Source organism: Aegilops tauschii, chromosome 3 (assembly GCF_002575655.3).
Source record: "Aegilops tauschii subsp. strangulata cultivar AL8/78 chromosome 3, Aet v6.0, whole genome shotgun sequence".
Classification (NCBI taxonomy): domain Eukaryota; kingdom Viridiplantae; phylum Streptophyta; class Magnoliopsida; order Poales; family Poaceae; genus Aegilops; species Aegilops tauschii.
Genome location: NC_053037.3, coordinates 225,910,777 through 225,918,860, shown reverse-complemented (window position 1 = coordinate 225,918,860; position 8,084 = coordinate 225,910,777).

The following is an 8,084-nucleotide window of genomic DNA, read 5'->3' as shown; positions in this document are numbered from 1 at the left end:
ACTCAGAAACATATATGTCCCCTTGAGTTGTCCCTCTTCATTGGTATTCCGACCATCGTCTGTTAATTGATAGTCAGGAGTAATTGTGCATTTGTGTTATCGATGCCTATTATTCTTGTGGTCTGTCAAGCCATTCTAATCCGGAATGACTAGGAGAAACAAACTCCAGTACCTCGTCCATCTTTGGGATTGGGTCAAAGTAGTTGTATTCCGCAGATCAAATGCCTAACCAGCTTTTGTTCTGTTCTACCTTCGAGTATTACCATCTTTATGTCAAGAATGTCATGAGAATTGCACTACCTCTTATGGATTTTTGACGCAGTGATACTTCTCGCCATCATCGTTCATTCCTCGGTCCCCGTGCTATTATAACCGGAATACCGATAAGTGAATTGTGATGTGTGAAATCAATACTCCTAGCAACTCCGTTGCTTGGTAGTTAATGGACAACAATCTCATTCTTAGCGTGTTGGTTATTCAATCACCATCCTGAGATTGATCGTGTTACCTAGTCCTTATTTCCGGTGCGCTTTTCGATCAATGAGTTAGGATAGTGTCAGTCCTTGCTTATTCGGTCATATTGTCTTGCCCTGAAAAGCAAGATTGTTCTCGAGCTTAGCAACATATCGGTGGTACGTGATTTTCCGAATATCTTCTCGGAAGTATCACCAGGTTGTCAGCTGACCGCTATGTTGACTCGTGATCAAGTTGGTTTCCTGTAAACCCCCCTTCTCCAAGAATCCGTGTTGGATACCCCTGAGCTAGTTGGTTAAGCCAAACAACAACTTGGAGAGTTGGAAGATAAAAGCTTGCCTGACTTAGTTCTTTCCAGAGGATATCTCTTGTGTGTGTTTGTTGTAGAAAGATGATTTCTTCAACGATTGGTCCTCGTGATCAATTAATGGACCTATCCTCTTAACCAAACTTTGATTTGAGTATGGGCTATTACCAAATCAAATCAGAACCAATGATGTTCGTAATGTTGTCTTACTCGTGGTTGATTCCTCGAGCATACACCATTACATCTTTTGGTCTGACCAATGCGATCATCATGTTCACATGGTGGTGGAAGTCCAGTGATATGGGAATTCCGATGAGTTGTTGTTGAGCCCATCAGCAGCATTTTGTCTCCCCCATGATTCATGTTGAACATCAACCTAGTGTTGAAAACTTTGTAACCATTGCCTTCATGTTGTTCATGAGGTATATGTTTGGTGCAAGAAGTGGCTTTCTCCAAGTTCACGTGCATTAGGTGCAAGTTGCCGTCGTGAATTCGAGGAAGTTAGTTTTGCTTCCTCTGGAATCATCCCAAGTCAGTCATGCACATGTGAAGTATACCATGGCTTGAGAGATTAGCTACCTCCATCCCATCGGTATTTCCTAGCACACCAAGCCACTGATTGATTTGTTCAAAGAAAAGAAGTTCATGCGCTACTCCTGAAGGGCCCGGACGGACATGCACAAGACTTCGTTATCTTAATGATGGTTCCCAACCAGAGCTCGGCAATGTTTTCTTGTAAGACTACTATGTGGTCATGCTTGTCTGGGACACCGTGTTCACATGTTGTAGCAGAACCAGCTCATGTTTTGGAGCTTGCTATCGTAGTTCATCCCCTGAGAATCTCGCAACGTCATCTCGTCAGTTGGTGTTGCAAACCTTCATTTTTCTTCCTAGACTCGATGAGTCTGGAATATCCTACCACCAACCAGATCTGAATCTCGGGCAGATGTGATGGTTGGAACGTTTCCCAAGAGCTATAATATTGGTCTCTTGGTAACCGGTAGAGTGGATGTCGTGGCCAACACACCCAACCGGAAGACCCATTATTATAGTATCTTGATTGATAAAGTTGGCCACCTCCCCATAAGGATTTCGTAGGATTTGCTCCCTAGTTGTTCCTTATGGATTTTTATATTTTCCGAAGTCCGACCTTTTACTTGATGTTCTAGATATCAAACCATATCTATGAATGGGATATGCTAGTGCATCAAGGAGAACATTAGAAGAGGAGTGCTAAATGTCTCTCGGTCGATCATCCAGATTTGCTTCTTTGGCATTGCTAAGGAAAAATCTGAGAAAGTGATGTCCTCCTTTGCACCTGCATCCTCCATCACCGTTCATCATGGTAGTATGATGTGTTGCCAGGATCCTTGAAACGGATGTTGGTAGAACCTTGATGAATATGGAATTGCTCAAGTTCTTCAGTGCGCGTGCAAGCAAAATCATCCCTTGCGTTGTCTTCAACAAGGTAGTCCACGTCGTCCATTCTAGCCCGAGTGTGTCATTCCTCCGAACTCCTTCAAACGGTCGTTTGCGAATTGCCATAGGCTGGTATGAAGAGTTTCAATGATCTCTGAATCAAAAGTAATTCTTTTTGCCACTTAAGGGAATATTGCTACGAGCCACCTTCCCTAAGGTGCCCCGTTATGGAATCATGGCAATTATCTCCTCGCTACTTTGAAACCATGCACCATCCTACCTAAGCGTGGAATTGTTGCCCACCAAATCAAATCTCATCGTTTGTTCTTCCATCCCTCTTGATGTGTTTTGAGTCTCAACTCGAGATGTTTCAACATCTCATTCCGCGAGTTGATCTTGTATAGCTCGATCTTCGAGAAGATCAATCCTGTAGAGTTTCCCTCTCTTCCGTCTTCATAGTTGGATGAAGCTCTCGAAAGGAAAGATGTCAAGATCAAGATGATGCAATGAATCAACATCTTCGAGAAGAACAATTGGATCGTGAAGATTATGTTACTTTGCGTTCCCCTTTCATCTTACCCTACGCTTGAATCTCGGGACGAGATTTTTGTTTAGTGGGGGTGAGTTGTCACGTCCCTAGCCTTGCTATGCACTTGGACTAGCTTGGTTGCTGCATCATGTCTAAATTTCATTTAAAGTTGAATTGGGGATTGTTAAACCCTAGCACCAAAAGAATTCAACTAGGTTCAAAATAAAAATATTTTCAATGAACCCAAAATGCCTTTCAAAAATGTTCATTATTTATGGAAAAAGGTTAAAACCTTTACCAGAGGTCATGCACATTTTTCCAAGCCATTTATGGTCTTTGAATTAATCCATATTGTATTTGAATTGGGGCGTTTAAATACTATTAATATTTTCTAATGCTCCAACAATTCTGAAAATAGTTAAGGGCCTCTATAATAATTCATTTAATGCCCACAATTATTTTCAGGATTTATTAAAATGATTTGGGCTATAAACTAAATCAAAACAAAATAACAGAAATAGAAAACAGAAACAAATGAGAGAGAGAGAGAAGTGCTTACCTGTGCAGCCCACCAGAGCCGGCCCAGCTCCTGTGCTGGTCCAGCACTGTGCGGCCCAGCCCACCGCAGCCGCCACCGTCTTCAACCTCCTGCCAGCAGGCAGGAGGGCGTGTGCTCGCCGCACGCGCGCGCCACCTCCACCCTGCCTGGCTGCCCCCTCGTTGCCCTGGGCGCCTCCCGCGACGCCACGCACACCCCGGACCCTCTCACTCTCTCTGGACCCCTCCTCCTCCTCTGCTCTCCCTTCCTCTCGTCACCGAACGCACCTGAGAGCGCCGCTCGCCGTAGCCATGACCACCGGCCACCCCTTGTCCCGTGATCGTGCCCAGCAGCTCCGCAATCGGGCACCACATCCCCAAGCCGAAGGAAACGAGCCGGAGGACTGTGCTTCGTCGCCAACGTCCTCGTCTTCACCGCCGGCGCCCGGAGATCGTCTCCGTCGATTCGTCGGTTTCCGTCCGTCCCCGAGGCCACTGACTTTCTGCGCCGCCTCCCTGTGAGCTCCTCATCTCTCCTCTTTGCTCGCCCCCTCCATTCCCGTCCTATAGCCATCGTTCCACAAGTGCCCGAAGCCCGGCTCCGCCGGCCATGACGCCGCCGTGGCCACTATCACATAGAGCTGCAACCGAGCACATAGCCGTGCTCAGCGCAACGCCAGAAGCCCAAAACCCCCTCCAGCCGCCCCTGCCGTGCTTCGCAACACCGAAACCGCCGAGACCCGAACTCCGGCCGCCGCCTTGCTCGCCGCCGGCGCTGCTCCCGGCCACCCCGCTGCCTCCCGTCCGGTCCTTTGGAAGCGGACGAGCAAGAGCTACTCCCCGGTGCCCTTAGCTCACCAAACCACCACCCGTAGCTCAAACCCGTGCCGAACCGCCGTCGTTTTGGTCGCCGCCGGCAAGGCTCCGGCGACCGATGACATGGCACCGTCATTAGGCGCTAACCCCGCTCCTTAAACTGCCCACAACCACTGACAGTGGGCCCCAGGCTTGGTCAAACCTCAGTCAGCGCTGGGTTTGACCGGGATTAGCCCTGTGTCGCTGACGTGTGGCCCCCACACGTCAGGTTTGACCTGGGTCAACCCAGTTGACCGCTGACACAGGCATGACGCAATTAATCCTTTTCTGGATTTAAAATAATTCAGAAATTCCATAAAATGCCCTAAACTTCTAAAATTCATAGAAATTCAACCGTAGCTCCAAATGAAACAAATTATATATGAAAAATGATCAGAAAAATCCAATCTATCCATCTGTACCATTTCCATGCATGTTAGAACAACTTATGACTACTGTTTAGGACAAATCATGTAAATGGCATTTGAATTTCCACATATGGAGTTTGAATTTGAATCTTGGATCCAAACCAACTCCATTTAATATGTTGCTAGTTGCATTAGCCCAAACCACAGCATATTGCCATGTCATGATCATGCATCATATTGTGCATCGCATTGATTGTATTTCTTCTCTGTTGCCGGTGTTTGTCCCCCCCGGTAGACGATGTTCCGGCGTTGTGATCGTTGACACTAATGAAGACTCAATGCTATCTTCAGAAGTGCCAGGCAAGCAAAACCCCCTTGCTCATTCCGATACAATCCCACTCTCTCGCTCCTGCTCTCTTTTACTGCATTAGGACAACAACGAATCATCTATTACTTGCTGCGGTAACTGAACCCCTTTATCCTCTGCATGACCTGTTATTGCCACAGTAAATAGATGAAACCCACGAGCATGAGTAGGAGTTGTTTGAGCCCTGATGTGCCTACTCATTCAAGCTTGTTTGTCATGCCTGCTATTGCTTAGAGTTGTGTCAGGTCTGATTCATCGGGAACGAATTGGAAAGTGGTGAACATGTCCTACTGTGTGAGAGCAAAGGGTGTGAACACGATTTGGTAAAGGTAGCGGTGAGAGGCCATGTAGGAGTACATGGTGGGTTGTCTCATTGAAACCGTCCTCAGGAACTGAGTTCTGTGTTTGTGATCCATGAACAGTTACTACCACACATTGGGCTCCGGGCGCTCCAAGCTCTCTCGACTTATTAATCAACCTGATCTCTGTCCAGGAGTTGCAACTAGTTTCTGGTGTTTGTAGGTAGTGTTAGTAATCTACCAAGTGGTACCCGGTACAGGTGGGCTTGGGACAGACTAGGCACCGTGGCACGGTGTACCAAGCGTAGATCCATCCGTCGAGGTGGGCTTGGGAACCCTGTTCACATCGTTTGGGGTCGTGAGCGACATCCCGGCCGGATCTCCTTGCGTATGGAACCCGAATAGGCGATAAACCTGGACTAGAGACTTGTGTGGTTAGTCAGGTCGTGGCCGACTCCCTCGCCAGGCTTCCGCTTGAAGGTTCCGAGGTACACGATGTGTACATGGTGGTAAGTGGCGAGAGCGTGTGTGACGAAGTACACCCCTGCAGGGTTAATATGATCTATTCGAATAGCCGTGTCCGCGGTAAAGGACTTCTGGGTTGCCTATAACAGTTCATAGACAAGTCAAAGTGGATACTCTAAAATGCGCAAGATAAGCGTGAGTGCTATGGATGGCGTTCTCGTAGGGAGACGGGAGCGGATCCATAGTGGTGTATTGATATGGTGAATATGTGGACTCGTGTGCGCCACCTCAAAAGAGTTACTTGCAATCGTAGTTCAGGATAGCCACCGAGTCAAAGCTGGCTTGCTGCAGTTAAACTCCACCACCCCCTTTGTTGATACCGATGCATATGTAGCTAGTTCTGATGTAAGTCTTGCTGGGTACATTTGTACTCACGTTTGCCTATTTTATGTTTTGCAGAGAGACGCCAGTCTCGCTAGTAGTTCCGTGTGGACTTCAACGTTTAGCTTGATACCTCAGCTACGATCTTGTGCCCTCAGCAGGATCTGGTAGATAGTCAGGCTTCTCAGCCTTTTTCATTTGTAGATGTCTGTACTCAGACATGTTAAGCTTCCGCATGTGCCTTGACTTGTATGCTCTGAATGTTGGGTCATGAGACCCATGTTTGTAATATCTGGCTCTTCGGAGCCTAATGAATAAATACTCTGAGTCGTAGAGTCTTGTTGTGATGCCTTGTTGTATTTGCACATATCGAGCATATTGTGTGTATGATTGAAATGCTTGGTATGTGTGGGATCCGACAATCTAGTTGTCTATCCTTAGCAGCCTCTCTTATGGGAAATGTAGTCTAGTGCCTCCTTGAGCCATAGTAGTCCGCTACAGCCCGGTTCACCGGAGTCCTGCTAGCCCAGCACTACTGCTCTGGACACTTGACTGGCCGGCATGTGTTTCATATCGTTCCTGTGCCTGTCCCTTCGGGGAGATGTCACGCAGTGACATCCGGAGTCCTGCCTAGCCTGCTACAGCCCGGGTTCCCGGAGTCCTGTTAGCCCAGTGCTACAGCCCGGATTCGCACGCTGCTGACCGACACGTTCGATGTTGATTCATGTATGCCTGTCCCCATACGTTAGTGCCGCTTTGGGTTCACGACTAGCCATGTCGGCCCGGGTTCTCTGTCATATGGATGCTAGCGACATTGTCATATACGTGAGCCAAAAGGCGCAAACGGTCCCGGGCCATGGTAAGGCGACACCTGTGGGAGTACCGTGCGTGAGGCCGCAAAGTGATATGAGGTGTTACAGGCTAGATCGGTGTGACTTGGAATCGGGGTCCCGACACACACAATTTCGATGGCTCTCTTCATCAATCTCGCACCGACCCACTTGATCCTCTCTTCGACTCTATCAATATCTATGACCCCTCCCTCTCTTCTCGTGGATCGCCCGAACCTCTATATATGATATGGATAGGCCTCCATTTCACACACATTGCATGCAAAAAAATTTTTGAGATGTCATCGACACATATTCCCACAAATACATTCACGAAATCAACCTCCCCCAAAAACAAAAAACACTCACAAATGCACAAGCCATTTGTCTAGGTTTGTATCTCTCACACACACCCACGTAGGTGGGGGACGTGCACGAAGAGAAGAGGTGCACGCACGACACACGTACTCCCGTCTCTTTCCCAACCACACCCGCGCGGGTACATGGTGGAGCTCATTTCTGTATGAAAAGGCAGCCCACATGGTAATTTGACACGTGTACTGGTTGTACACAAGATGGAGGGAGGATCGTCTACCACGGATGAACAAACAAATTGCGACTTGATGTGTTATGTAAAAAAAGAGGCAAACCATGTGGGGCCTACCTTAGAGGCAAGGCTCTATACACTGGAGTACTTTTGATGTGTCCCATCAACTCGCAGAATGAGGAGAAGCTTGCTTAGTACGCTGTCTCCCCCGCCCACGGGCGCGGTGGCTCGCTGGATGAGGTGAAGCTTGCTTACTACGCCTTACGCCCGCTCCCTCGCCCACGTGCGCGGTGGCTCGCAGGACGAGGAGAAAATTTTACTAGTACTCCCTCCGTTCACTCCTCGTCCCTACCTTGGTTAGAGAGATTATCATATTGTTTGGAATATATGTCCTTTAGTAGATTTCAATATGAACTACTAGTACATACTCCAAAGACTGATGTATATAGACGTATTTTAGAGTGTAGTCTATCATTTTGCTCCGTATGTAGTCCATATTGAAACGGACGTAATAGTACGCACTCTCCCTCGCCCCTCGACCCTCGCCACATGGTGGACATGCAGCAATTCATTCGGTCTCATATAGCCAGAACGATATATACTGCAGTACCATTATTTCTCGACTTCCCGAAGAGGCGAAGAACCAATCGCAAGGTTAATAGTTTGGAGATGCCAAGCGCAAGGTTATAGGAGAACGAGTAGTAGG